Consider the following 13347-nt stretch of genomic DNA (forward strand, 5'->3'; position numbering starts at 1 on the left):
CAGGGCTTTGATATCTTTAAAATCATAAAACTGGGGCATCTCGGTGACTCAGTCAGTTAAGCGTCTGACTCTTGGTTTTGACTCAGGTCATGATCTCATGGCTCATGAGATTGAACCCTGTGTCAGGCTCTGCACTGACAGTGTGGAGCCTGCTTGGCATTCGCCCTCTCCCTCTCTCTGCCCCTTCCCTACTCGTGCTTTCTCTGTCTCTCTCAAACAAATAAATAAACTTAAAAAAATCATAAAGCTGAAATGGGGAAGACTTTCCAGAACTAATGAAAAGCTACATTCAAACTGAACAAGAATTAGTAACATGGAACTAAATGAACTGCAGAAGATGATTATAGTTTTTGTGACTCTTATTTGCAACATTGCTTATTCTCTGATATTTGCTCTTCCAGGTTAAGGAAACTTTCTCTTAAGATGACTCTCTCTGACTTACAGAAACATGGTAAAATATTCATTTGTGAACAAATTGAAGCATCTAACTTTCCTCCCTAGCTGAACCCTCTGAAATTCAAAAGCTCTCAGTGAATATCCTTTCTTTCGAGGCAATTACAGTTGTTTGCATAAGTTCAATAAGAATCTGTCCTCCTTGTAACAGGACACCATTGGAAATATTGGTTATTTTACCAAAGCTTTGACTGGAATGTCATATTTCAGAGAAGCATACATAGACTCAGATATGACCATACAGCTTTAGGAACCAAGGTTGCTTTTATGAAACATAAAGCCAACGGACCCCTGGGTGACTCAGTCACTTAAGCGTCTGACTTCAGCTCAGGTCATGATCACAGTTTGTGAGTTTGAGCCCCACATCCAACTCTGCACCATCAGCACAGAGCCTTCAAGGATCTTCTCTCTCCGTCTCTCTCTGACCCTCTCCTACTCATACCGCCCTCTTTTTCTCTGAAAAATAAACATTTAAAAAAATGAAACTTAAGCCAGCAAAGCCCCTGTTGGCCCGATACCTTGCTTACAGATTTCCCAACAGCCTTACCAGGTGAGTGAAGAGTATCACTTCCTGGCTGGTGCAGGAACATGGCAGGATATTTGGGGGGGCCTTAAGAAGAGGAATTCACCCACATCTACAGGTACTGCCGGAATGTCTGATGGCAAGTATTTGGCTTGTACTCTGGCCTAGAGCAGCTACTAAAAGCTCAGTCAACATTCTTTATAAAAAGTTCCAGCAAAGCAAATTTGTAAAGATCTATATGACCAGTCACTATTCTTGCTAGGCCTATGTAAATAATTAGGCCAAGTTTGTTAAAGCAAACTTGTTTTTCAAATGAATTAGTTTTGATTTGGCTATCTCTGGAAATAAGGTGATTTGGAGAGAAAATTATGTTTCAGTAACACATCTTTGCAGGTGTTAAACTCTAGTTCTGATTGCCTTTGAATGTCTGTTGTTTGCTCAAGCTAGACAACTTGTGGTAAGCTTCAGAGAAATTGCCACAGTAGCTCACGTATGGAGAATCCTCTTGCTTGCTATTCTCTGGGCATAATAACAGGACTCCATGGCCATATGATTATTTGAACAGCTGGAAAATGGGATGGATTCCCCTGCAGTGGTAAATTCAGCTATCACCTTGGCCAATTCTGTGTGGCTGGGATGACCGGAGTGTGTCCCAGTCCATGGGGTTAACTATGCTTGTGGAGATAATGGATGGCCCCACTTTCCTTATGCCTGGATTGGGTGATACACTTGGGGGTGCCCTTATCTCCTAAGGCAAGTTTTCTCCCACTTGCCAGTGATTCCTCATAATTAGGATATTGTTAAAGTTAGACATCAAACAAGGAGGGCTTATTGGTGGTTTAATCCCTTAACCATATTTGCCCCAGGGGCCACCTCTATTGATGTAAAATTGCAAATAGAGGCTTTAGCCAAGCATACAGTAGCCATCTTAAAAGACCCAGCTCAGCTTAAAAAGTGGCCCTCCAAAACTGAATGGAGCTTGATATCCTGACTGCAGCCCAAGGAGGCACCTATGCTTCATTAAAGCAGGGTTGTAGGTATGTACTCCATATTATCACAAAAATAAGACAGGGTTACCACCGGACACGTATACTCAAATTAAGGCTCCACAAAATTCTTCCCTCTCTTTCAAGGACTGGTTAAGTTCCTGGTTCGCAGGAGGACTATGGTCAACTATTAAGGGTCTCTTTGTTGGACTTCTCATTCTTATATGTTGCCTTTTCCAGAGTTTCTGTGCTTGGTGCCAAGACTCCATCACTACAATAACTTCAGGTTGACAGATGGTCCTTACCATCCACAGAGATATTTCTTTGATGTCCACAGCAGACTTGGCTGCCTCCACTTTTCCTAACTCCCCTATACATTCCTGACTAATCAATGTTGACCCATTAGGTAGGGACATCTGTAGGTCTCTATTCAGCAGCAAGATGCTACAGAAGATGAAGACTTCCACCTGCCTTCAACAATCTTAAAGATTTAAAGGTCAGAATTGTTCAGGGGGCAGGGGGCACCTTGGTGGCTCAGTCAGTTAAGGCTCTGGTTCTTGATTAAAGCTCGGGCCATGATCTCATGGTGTGAGTTCAACCCTGCATCGGGCTCAGCAATATGAGAGTGGATGCTGCTTGGGATTCTCTCTCTCCCACTCTCTCTGCCCCTCCCCTGCTCACTCTGTCTTTCTCTCAAAATAAATAAACTTAAAAAATTGTTCAGGGGCGGGGGAATGAGGAGAACAAAGACAAGAGAACCATAATCGAAATTATATTTTCTCACAACTTGCAGCTCACTGATAAATCCCTGAGACATGCAGAGCGTGACCCTGCTCAAAGTGCTCATGGCTGCCTTAATGTTGATGTTTTTCTTTTTTTTTTTCTTTTTTTTTTTTCAACGTTTTTTATTTTATTTTTGGGACAGAGAGAGACAGAGCATGAACGGGGGAGGGGCAGAGAGAGAGGGAGACACAGAATCGGAAACAGGCTCCAGGCTCCGAGCCATCAGCCCAGAGCCTGACGCGGGGCTCGAACTCACGGACCGCGAGATCGTGACCTGGCTGAAGTCGGACGCTTAACCGACTGCGCCACCCAGGCGCCCCAATGTTGATGTTTTTCTAGAGACTGAAAGCAACTGGCTTCACAACAGCCCGAATTCCAGGATCCCGTGACTCTTCTCTAACATGCACAAATCCCTTTAGAGACTTAGGTTATCTCTACCTTCCCCATCCCCCAAACTTAAAAGTATACAATCAGTCATTCCTTACCTTCCAAGTACAACTCTTTCTGCCAATGGGTCCTGTCCCTGTGGTATAATTAAAACACCTTTTTGCACCATAAAATATCTCAAGAATTCATTCATGACCATTGGGCTCGATGACCCTGCATCACATAGAGATGGTGACACTAATGTGCAAAGGTGCTTAGGACGTGGCTTCCTCCTGTCCATAGCACAGTTCTGGACACAGGCATGGACACGGAAGGACACCATTTTATTGAAAGAACACAGCCCAGGGTCACACAGCTGGTAAGCAGCACACTGGATCTCAAACTCTAAGCTCCTGGCCTTGCCCCCAGGGTCCACAAAGGCTCTCCAGATGGGAAGCTGATACTGGCTTTGGGGACACTACCTTACCTCCATGAATGATCTCACCTGTTCAAGGCCCCCAATCTCTGTTCACTGCTGCTTCTTTCCCTGATCCCTGCTCCAGTTATAATTGGGGTGACCCTGGCCACCTGCTAGGTCCTCCCTGCCCAGCACACCTGGTGCTGCTAACAATATGGGTGTTGTCCCAGGGCCTCTAAGAGATAAGCTGATGAACTATTTATCTTAAAATGCTCTCATTCCTGCAGATCCCAGGAGATGCCATGAGAGTCAGCTTGGATTATTCCCCCTGTGGGGTTCATAATGTAAAGTCCAACCTAATGGGTAGGAGGGTCACATAGACAAGTGAGAGATCGACCACTATTTGAGATATAAAAAGGTCTAGGCCAATTAGAGATGATTTGGGGACCAGACAGCCTTCTCACACCAATATTTCAGGATATTCCACGTCTGGAGACATATTTGATTATAATTTTATCATGCTCATTCAGTCAAATATAGCTCTTTTTCTTTGGGATTTCTTTATTCATATTTATAGAGGGACTTCTCAATGACTAAACATACGGGAATTTCTAGTTAGCTTTTTAGCAGCGATTTCTAGCACATTATATTACCAAAAGATGCTCTGTGTGTTTCATTCCTCTGGAATATATTGAAATTTCACATATGGCCAAGATAAGTAGTATGAGTTTTTGTATCTGTATCCTATGTGCCTAAAGTTAATGTGTCCTCCACAGTGTTATATGTAGATGTGAACACATATATGGATATCGCCGTGGGATTTCAGATGGTTACTAGCAAGATCTATATCTTATGGATGTTCTGTCTTCTTTGAGTTATTTAGAGAGGGTTGAAAACTCTCATTCTGCTTATGTATTTCATTGGAGTTCTGAAAGGAAGGAGAGAGCTCCGAGAAGAGGGGAAAGGGACCTGGGTTGGGAGGGACCAGAAACCAGAAGGTCTGCCAGTGTTCCAGAGAGCAGCAGTCGTTGGGATGGCATGTGGTGATGTGGTAGGTGAGAAGTGGCTTTTTAAAAAATAAAGTCATGCTGGGTGTCTGTGTTGATCTACCAGGGGTGAAGGGAGCTGATTGGTCGAGAGAGAGAGAGAGAGAGAGAGAGAATAAAGGTTACAGGCTGTTAAAGCAATGCTCAGAGAGTTGAAGGCTTGAACATAGATGGATCCTCCTCTGCTCCAGCTGCTACTTGTGTCCTGCTCACCTAGTGATTTATTGACCTGCTGACCAGCTAACCTGTCTGAACCCCCCCCCCCCCGGCGGGGCGTGGGCCGGGCGGGGGGGGGGGGCCCTCACCTCCTTCTTCTCCTGACACACCCCCTCCCCAATCTCACCCTTACTGAAACACCACCTCCAACTCCAATTACCACCCCACTGCATTCCCACCCCACCTCCTTCCTGGTGGGGGTGATACAACCGCCTGATACAACCAGGACATGAAGGTACAGAAGCTGTTTTGTCTGTCTACTCATGCTCTTGTGTCCCAGTTACTCAAACCCAAATGTGAGTAATCATGGGACATCGGTAGATTCTTCCTTCGTATTGAGTTCATTCACACTGTGGTTAAACAACAGCTTTTTCATGGGGTTCTTGATGGGAACTTCAGAAGAACTTCAGTTCTTCCTGAAGACTGAGGACCACAGGGCAGGTTTCTCCACCAGCCTGAAGTAGTTGTGGCCACAGCTGTCCACATCCTGTTCTGGGTCTGGTCTGTGCTTCTTGGACCAAAAAGATCAGCATTGACAGGATGGAAACCTGAAAAGAGTATATTCATAATGTCAAGAAGGAAGGATTTATGAAGATACTAAAAGCCTCTGAGATCTTAGTCTTCAATAGGGGCTTATATGATATGTGAATTATATCTCATTAAAATTGTTTTAAAAAATGTCACAAACTCTTATTTAATAGCATCTATGTACATTAGATTGGCTCCTGGAAGCCCTGTCAAGATCCTGATTCAAGCCATGTAAGTTTAGGGTCCATCTTAGATGTGATTTGTTTTCCTATCAGCACACTGTTCATATTTGTGAAGTTTGGTAGCCCTGGGAACAGTGGTATCTAAAGCATTGGTGTTTGTACGAGAGGGTTAAGAAGTGAAATGTCCTTTGTGCTCGGTGCTTCCTGGTTTGTTGGCTTTTAAGAACTTCTGGTCAGCCCATTCTTTGTGGTTTTGGAGGCTGCCCCTAGGTACTCTGTCCCACCTCATTGATGGGAGTTGTGAGAAGCCCAGCAGAAACTAGCTGCACCCTGCTGGGACATGTACAATAAGTAAATCACTAGGAGCGACCTGATCAGGAAGTGAAGGAGTTTGTCCTTTCTTTAGCCATCTATGTGCAGAGTGTTGAATTACCCAAAGGAAAAAGTTTCCAAATGTCTGTAGGATTTTTGAATATAAAGATATACCTGGATCCCAGTGTGAATGTTTCACTTACTCATGAAAAGGCAAACCTGTAGGACACCTGCGTGGCTCAACAGTTAAGTGTGTGGTTCTCGATTTTGGCTCAGGTCATGATCTCATGGTTTGTGAGATTGAGCCCTGTATTGGGCTTTTCACTGACAGCTCAGAGCATGCTTGGGACTCTTTTATCTCCCTCTCTCTCTGTCCCTTCACCACTTGCATGGTTCCTCTTTCTCTCAAAATACATAAACATTTTTAAAACATCAAAATCTGTACCCCCCAGGGGAGAGAGACAGGGAACACCCATAGAAATAAGTAGACTTCTTTAGATTGGCAGGCAACAGATTCATAGAGCTGGATCTGGAAAGCCCCACTAGTCTGGAATAACCCTTGTACTGAGGCAGACTCATCCCCCATGAATAACTCTAGTCAAAATAGAATCTATTCTGTTTCTTTTGAGACTACAAAGGAGGAAATTTCTTGGTCGTCTTTTTTTTTTTAATTTATATATGAAATTTATTGTCAAATTGGTTTCCATACAACACCCAGTGCTCATCCCAAAAGGTGCCCTCCTCAATACCCATCACCCACCCTCTCCTCCCTCCCACCCCCCATCAACCCTCAGTTTGCTCTCAGTTCTCAACAGTCTCTTATGCTTTGGCTCTCTCCCACTCTAACCTCTTTTTTTTTTTCCTTCCCCTCCCCCATGGGTTCCTGTTAAGTTTCTCAGGATCCACATAAGAGTGAAACCATATGGTATCTGTCTTTCTCTGTATGGCTTATTTCACTTAGCATCACACTCTCCAGTTCCATCCACGTTGCTACAAAAGGCCATATTTCATTTTTTTCTCATTGCCACGTAGTATTCCATAATGTATATAAACCACAATTTCTTTATCCATTCATCAGTTGATGGACATTCAGGCTCTTTCCATAATTTGGCTATTGTTGAGAGTGCTGCTATGAACATTGGGGTACAAGTGCCCCTATGCATCAGTACTCCTGTGTCCCTTGGATAAATTCCTAGCAGTGCTATTGCTGGGTCATAGGGTAGGTCTATTTTTAATTTTCTGAGGAACCTCCACACTGCTTTCCAGAGTGGCTGCACCAATTTGCATTCCCACCAACAGTGCAAGAGGGTTCCCGTTTCTCCACATCCTCTCCAGCATCGATAGTCTCCTGATTTGTTCATTTTGGCCACTCTGACTGGCGTGAGGTGATATCTGAGTGTGGTTTTGATTTGTATTTCCCTGATAAGGAGCGACGCTGAACATCTTTTCATGTGCCTGTTGGCCATCTGGATGTCTTCTTTAGAGAAGTGTCTATTCATGTTTTCTGCCCATTTCTTCACTGGGTTATTTGTTTTTCGGGTGTGGAGTTTGGTGAGCTCTTTATAGATTTTGGATACTAGCCCTTTGTCCGATATGTCATTTGCAAATATCTTTTCCCATTCCGTTGGTTGCCTTTTAGTTTTGTTGGTTGTTTCCTTTGCTGTGCAGAAGCTTTTTATCTTCATAAGGTCCCAGTAATTCACTTTTGCTTTTAATTCCCTTGCCTTTGGGGATGTGTCGAGTAAGAGATTGCTACGGCTGAGGTCAGAGAGGTCTTTTCCTGCTTTCTCCTCTAAGGTTTTGATGGTTTCCTGTCTCACATTCAGGTCCTTGATCCATTTTGAGTTTATTTTTGTGAATGGTGTGAGAAAGTGGTCTAGTTTCAACCTTCTGCATGTTGCTGTCCAGTTCTCCCAGCACCATTTGTTCAAGAGACTGTCTTTTTTCCATTGGATGTTCTTTCCTGCTTTGTCAAAGATGAGTTGGCCATACGTTTGTGGGTCTAGTTCTGGGGTTTCTATTCTATTCCATTGGTCTATGTGTCTGTTTTTGTGCCAATACCATGCTGTCTTGATGATGACAGCTTTGTAGTAGAGGCTAAAGTCTGGGATTGTGATGCCTCCTGCTTTGGTCTTCTTCTTCAAAATTCCTTTGGCTATTCGGGGCCTTTTGTGGTTCCATATGAATTTTAGGATTGCTTGTTCTAGTTTCGAGAAGAATGCTGGTGCAATTTTGATTGGGATTGCATTGAATGTGTAGATAGCTTTGGGTAGTATTGACATTTTGACAATATTTATTCTTCCAATCCATGAGCAGGGAATGTCTTTCCATTTCTTTAAATCTTCTTCAATTACCTTCATAAGCTTTCTATAGTTTTCAGCATACAGATCCTTTACATCTTTGGTTAGATTTATTCCTAGGTATTTTATGCTTCTTGGTGCAATTGTGAATGGGATCAGTTTCCTTATTTGTCTTACTGTTACTTCATTGCTAGTGTATAAGAATGCAACTGATTTCTGTACATTGATTTTGTATCCTGCAACTTTGCTGAATTCATGTATCAGATCTAGCAGACTTTTGGTGGAGTCTGTCGGATTTTCCATGTATAATATCATGTCATCTGCAAAAAGCGAAAGCTTGACTTCATCTTTGCCAATTTTGATGCCTTTGATTTCCTTTTGTTGTCTAATTGCTGATGCTAGAACTTCCAGCACTATGTTAAACAACAGCGGTGAGAGTGGGCATCCCTGTCGTGTTCCTGATCTCAGGGAAAAAGCTCTCAGTTTTTCCCCGTTGAGGATGATGTTAGCTGTGGGCTTTTCATAAATGGCTTTTATGATCTTTAAGTATGTTCCTTCTATCCCGACTTTCTCAAGGGTTTTTATTAAGAAAGGGTGCTGGATTTTGTCAAAGGCCTTTTCTGCATCGATTGACAGGATCATATGGTTTTTCTCTTTTTTTTTTGTTAATGTGATGTATCACGTTGATTGATTTGCGAATGTTGAACCAGCCCTGCATCCCAGGAATGAATCCCACTTGATCATGGTGAACAATTCTTTTTATATGCCGTTGAATTCGATTTGCTAGTATCTTATTGAGAATTTTGGCATCCATATTCATCAGGGATATTGGCCTGTAGTTCTCTTTTTTTACTGGGTCTCTGTCTGGTTTAGGAATCAAAGTAATACTGGCTTCATAGAATGAGTCTGGAAGTTTTCCTTCCCTTTCTATTTCTTGGAATAGTTTGAGAAGGATAGGTATTATCTCTGCTTTAAACGTCTGGTAGAACTCCCCTGGGAAGCCATCTGGTCCTGGACTCTTATTCGTTGGGAGATTTTTGATAACCGATTCAATTTCTTCGCTGGTGATGGGTCTGTTCAAGCTTTCTATTTCCTCCTGATTGAGTTTTGGAAGAGTGTGGGTGTTCAGGAATTTGTCCATTTCTTCCAGGTTGTCCAATTTGTTGCCATATAATTTTTCATAGTATTCCCTGATAATTGTTTGTATCTCTGAGGGATTGGTTGTAATTATTCCATATTCATTCATGATTTTATCTATTTGGGTCATCTCCTGTTTCTTTTTGAGAAGCCTGGCTAGAGGTTTGTCAATTCTGTTTATTTTTTCAAAAAACCAACTCTTGGTTTCGTTGATCTGCTCTACAGTTTTTTTAGATTCTATATTGTTTATTTCTGCTCTGATCTTTATTATTTCTCTTCTTCTGCTGGGTTTAGGCTGCCTTTGCTGTTCTGCTTCTAGTTCCTTTAGGTGTGCTGTTAGATTTTGTATTTGGGATTTTTCTTGTTTCTTGAGATAGGCCTGGATTGCAATGTATTTTCCTCTCAGGACTGCCTTCGCTGCGTCCCAAAGCGTTTGGATTGTTGTATTTTCATTTTCGTTTGTTTCCATATATTTTTTAATTTCTTCTCGAATTGCCTGGTTGACCCACTCATTCGTTAGTAGGGTGTTCTTTAACCTCCATGCCTTTGGAGGTTTTCCAGACTTTTTTCTGTGGTTGATTTCAAGCTTCATAGCATTGTGGTCTGAAAGTATGCATGGTATGATTTCAATTCTTGTAAACTTATGAAGGGCTGTTTTGTGACCCAGTATATGATCTATCTTGGAGAATGTTCCATGTGCACTCGAGAAGAAAGTATATTCTGTTGCTTTGGGATGCAGAGTTCTAAATATATCTGTCAAGTCCATCTGTTCCAATGTCTCATTCAGGGCCCTTGTTTCTTTATTGACCATGTGTCTAGATGATCTATCCATTTCTGTAAGTGGGGTGTTAAAGTCCCCTGCAATTACCACATTCTTATCAATAAGGTTGCTTGTGTTTATGAGTAATTGTTTTATATATTTGGGCGCTCCGGTATTCGGCGCATAGACATTTATAATTGTTAGCTCTTCCTGATGGATAGACCCTGTCACTATTATATAATGTCCTTCTTCATCTCTTGTTACAGTCTTTAATTTAAAGTCTAGTTTGTCTGATATAAGTATGGCTACTCCAGCTTTCTTTTGGCTTCCAGTAGCATGATAAATAGTTCTCCATCCCCTCACTCTCAATCTAAAGGTGTCCTCAGGTCTAAAATGAGTCTCTTGTAGACAGCAAATAGATGGGTCTTGTTTTTTTATCCATTCTGATACCCTATGTCTTTTGGTTGGCGCATTTAATCCATTTACATTCAGTGTTATTATAGAAAGATATGGGTTTAGAGTCATTGTGATGTCTGTATGTTTTATGCTTGTAGTGACGTCTCTGGTACTTTGTCTCACAGGGTCCCCCTTAGGATCTCTTGTAGGGCTGGTTTAGTGGTGACAAATTCCTTCAGTTTTTGTTTGTTTGGGAAGACCTTTATCTCTCCTTCTATTCTAAATGACAGGCTTGCTGGATAAAGGATTCTCGGCTGCATATTTTTTCTGTCTAGAAAACTGAAAATCTCGTGCCAACTCTTTCTGGCCTGCCAAGTTTCAAAAGAGAGATCAGTCACGAGTCTTATAGGTCTCCCTTTATATGTGAGGGCACGTTTACCCCTTGCTGCTTTCAGAATTTTCTCTTTATCCTTGTATTTTGCCAGTTTCACTATGATATGTCGTGCAGAAGATCGATTCAAGTTACGTCTGAAGGGAGTTCTCTGTGCCTCTTGGATTTCAATGCCTTTTTCCTTCCCCACTTCAGGGAAGTTCTCAGCTATGATTTCTTCAAGTACCCCTTCAGCACCTTTCCCTCTCTCTTCCTCCTCTGGGATACCAATTATGCGTATATTATTTCTTTTTAGTGTATCACTTAGTTCTCTAATTTTCCCCTCATACTCCTGGATTTTTTTATCTCTCTTTTTCTCAGCTTCCTCTTTTTCCATAACTTTATCTTCTAGTTCACCTATTCTCTCCTCTGCCTCTTCAATCCGAGCTGTGGTGGTTTCCATTTTGTTATGCATTTCATTTAAAGCGTTTTTCAGCTCCTCGTGACTGTTCCTTAGTCCCTTGATCTCTGTAGCAAGAGATTCTCTGCTGTCAGCTCTACTGTTTTCAAGCCCAGCGATTAATTTTATGACTATTATTCTAAATTCACTTTCTGTTATATTATTTAAATCCTTTTTGATCAGCTCATTAGCTGTTGTTATTTCCTGGAGATTCTTCTGAGGGGAATTCTTCTGCTTGGTCATTTTGGATAGTCCCTGGCGTGGTGAGGACCTGCAGGGCACTTCCCCTGTGCTGTGGTGTATAACTGGAGTTGGTGGGCGGAGCCGCAGTCAGACCTGATGTCTGCCCCCAGCCCACCACTGGGGCCACAGTCAGACTGGTGCATGCCTTCTCTTCCCCTCTCCTAGGGGCGGGATTCACTGTGGGGTGGGGTGGGCTGTCTGGGCTACTTGCACACTGCCAGGCTTGTGATGCTGGGGATCTGGCGTCTTAGCTGGGGTGGGTAGGCAAGGTGCACAGGGGCAGGAGGGGCAGGCTTAGCTTGCTTCTCCTTAGGTGATCCACTTCAGGAGGGGCCCTGTGGCAGCAGCAGGGAGTCAGATCCGCTGCCGGAGGTTTGGCTCCGCAGAAGCGCAGAGTTGGGTGTTTGCGCGGAGCGAGCAAGTTCCCTGGCAGGAACTGGTTCTCTTTGGGATTTTGGCTGGGGGATGGGCGGGGAAGATGGCGCTAGCGAGCGCCTTTGTTCCCCACCAAACTGAGCTCTGTCGTCCGGGGGCTCAGCAGCTTTCCTTCCCTTTGTCCTCCAGCCTTCCCGCTTTCTGAGCAGAGCTGTTAACTTATGACCTCCCAGCCGCTAAGTCGCGCTTGCTGTCGGAACACAGTCCGTCAGGCCCCCCTGCTTTTTGCAAGCCAGACTTGGGGGCTCTGCTTGGCCGGCGAGCCGCCCCTCCGCCCCGGCTCCCTCCCGCCAGTCCGTGGAGCGCGCACCACCTCGCCGCCCTTCCTACCCTCTTCCGTGGGCCTCTCGTCTGCGCTTGGCTCCGGCGACTCCGTTCTGCCTTGGTCGTCTTTATTAGAATTTTCCTCCTCTACCTGGGCTGCATCTTATAGATCAGTTCAGCTTTCTCTCCCTACCCATCTCTGAGTTTTGCATAAACTAACTTTTCTTGAATTTCCCACCTGCCCCTGGTCATGGCCCATGGTCTGTGAGAATGTAGTGAAGAGACTGGACAGCAACATGCAGAAGAATGAAACTGGACCACCTTCTTACACCATACACAAAAATAAACTCAAAATGAATGAAATACCTAAATGTGAGACAGGAAACCATCAAAACTGTAGAGGAGAAAACAGGCAACAACTTCTTTGACCTCAGCCACAGCAATTTCTTGCTCCACACGTCTCTGAAGGCAAGGGAAATAAGAGCAAAAATGAACAATTGGGACCTCATCAAGATAAAAAGCTTCTGCACGACAAAGGAAACAATCAGCAAAACTAAAGGGCAACTGACGGAATGGGAGAAGGTATTTGCAAATGACAGATAAAGGGTTAGTATCCAAAATCTATAAGGGAGTTACCAAACTCAACACCCAAAAAGAAATAATCTAGTGAAGAAATGGGCAGAAGACATGAATAGACACTTTTCCGAAGAAGACATCCAGATGGCTGACAGACACATGAAAAGATGCTCAACATCACTCATCATCAGGGAAATACAAATCAAAACCACATTGAGATACCACACACTGGTCAGAGTGGCTAAAATTAACAACTCAGGAAACAAGAGATGTTGCCAAGGATGTGGAGAAACAGGAACCTCTTGCATTGTCAGTGGGAATGCAAACTGGTGCAGCCACTCTGGAAGACAGTGTGGAGGTTCCTCAAAAAATTAAAAATAGAACCACCCTACAACCCAGCAATAGCGCTCCTAGGGATTTATCCAAAGGATACAGGAGAGCTGATTCATAGGGGCACATGTACCCCAGTGTTTATAGCAGTGCTTTCAACAATAGCCAAATTATGGAAAGAGCCCAAATGCCCATCAACTGATGAATGGATAAAGATGTAGGAGATATATATATATATATATATATATATATATATATATATA

This window comes from Herpailurus yagouaroundi, unplaced genomic scaffold (assembly GCF_014898765.1).
Source record: "Herpailurus yagouaroundi ecotype Mexico unplaced genomic scaffold, PumYag 208, whole genome shotgun sequence".
Taxonomy (NCBI): Eukaryota; Metazoa; Chordata; class Mammalia; order Carnivora; family Felidae; genus Herpailurus; species Herpailurus yagouaroundi.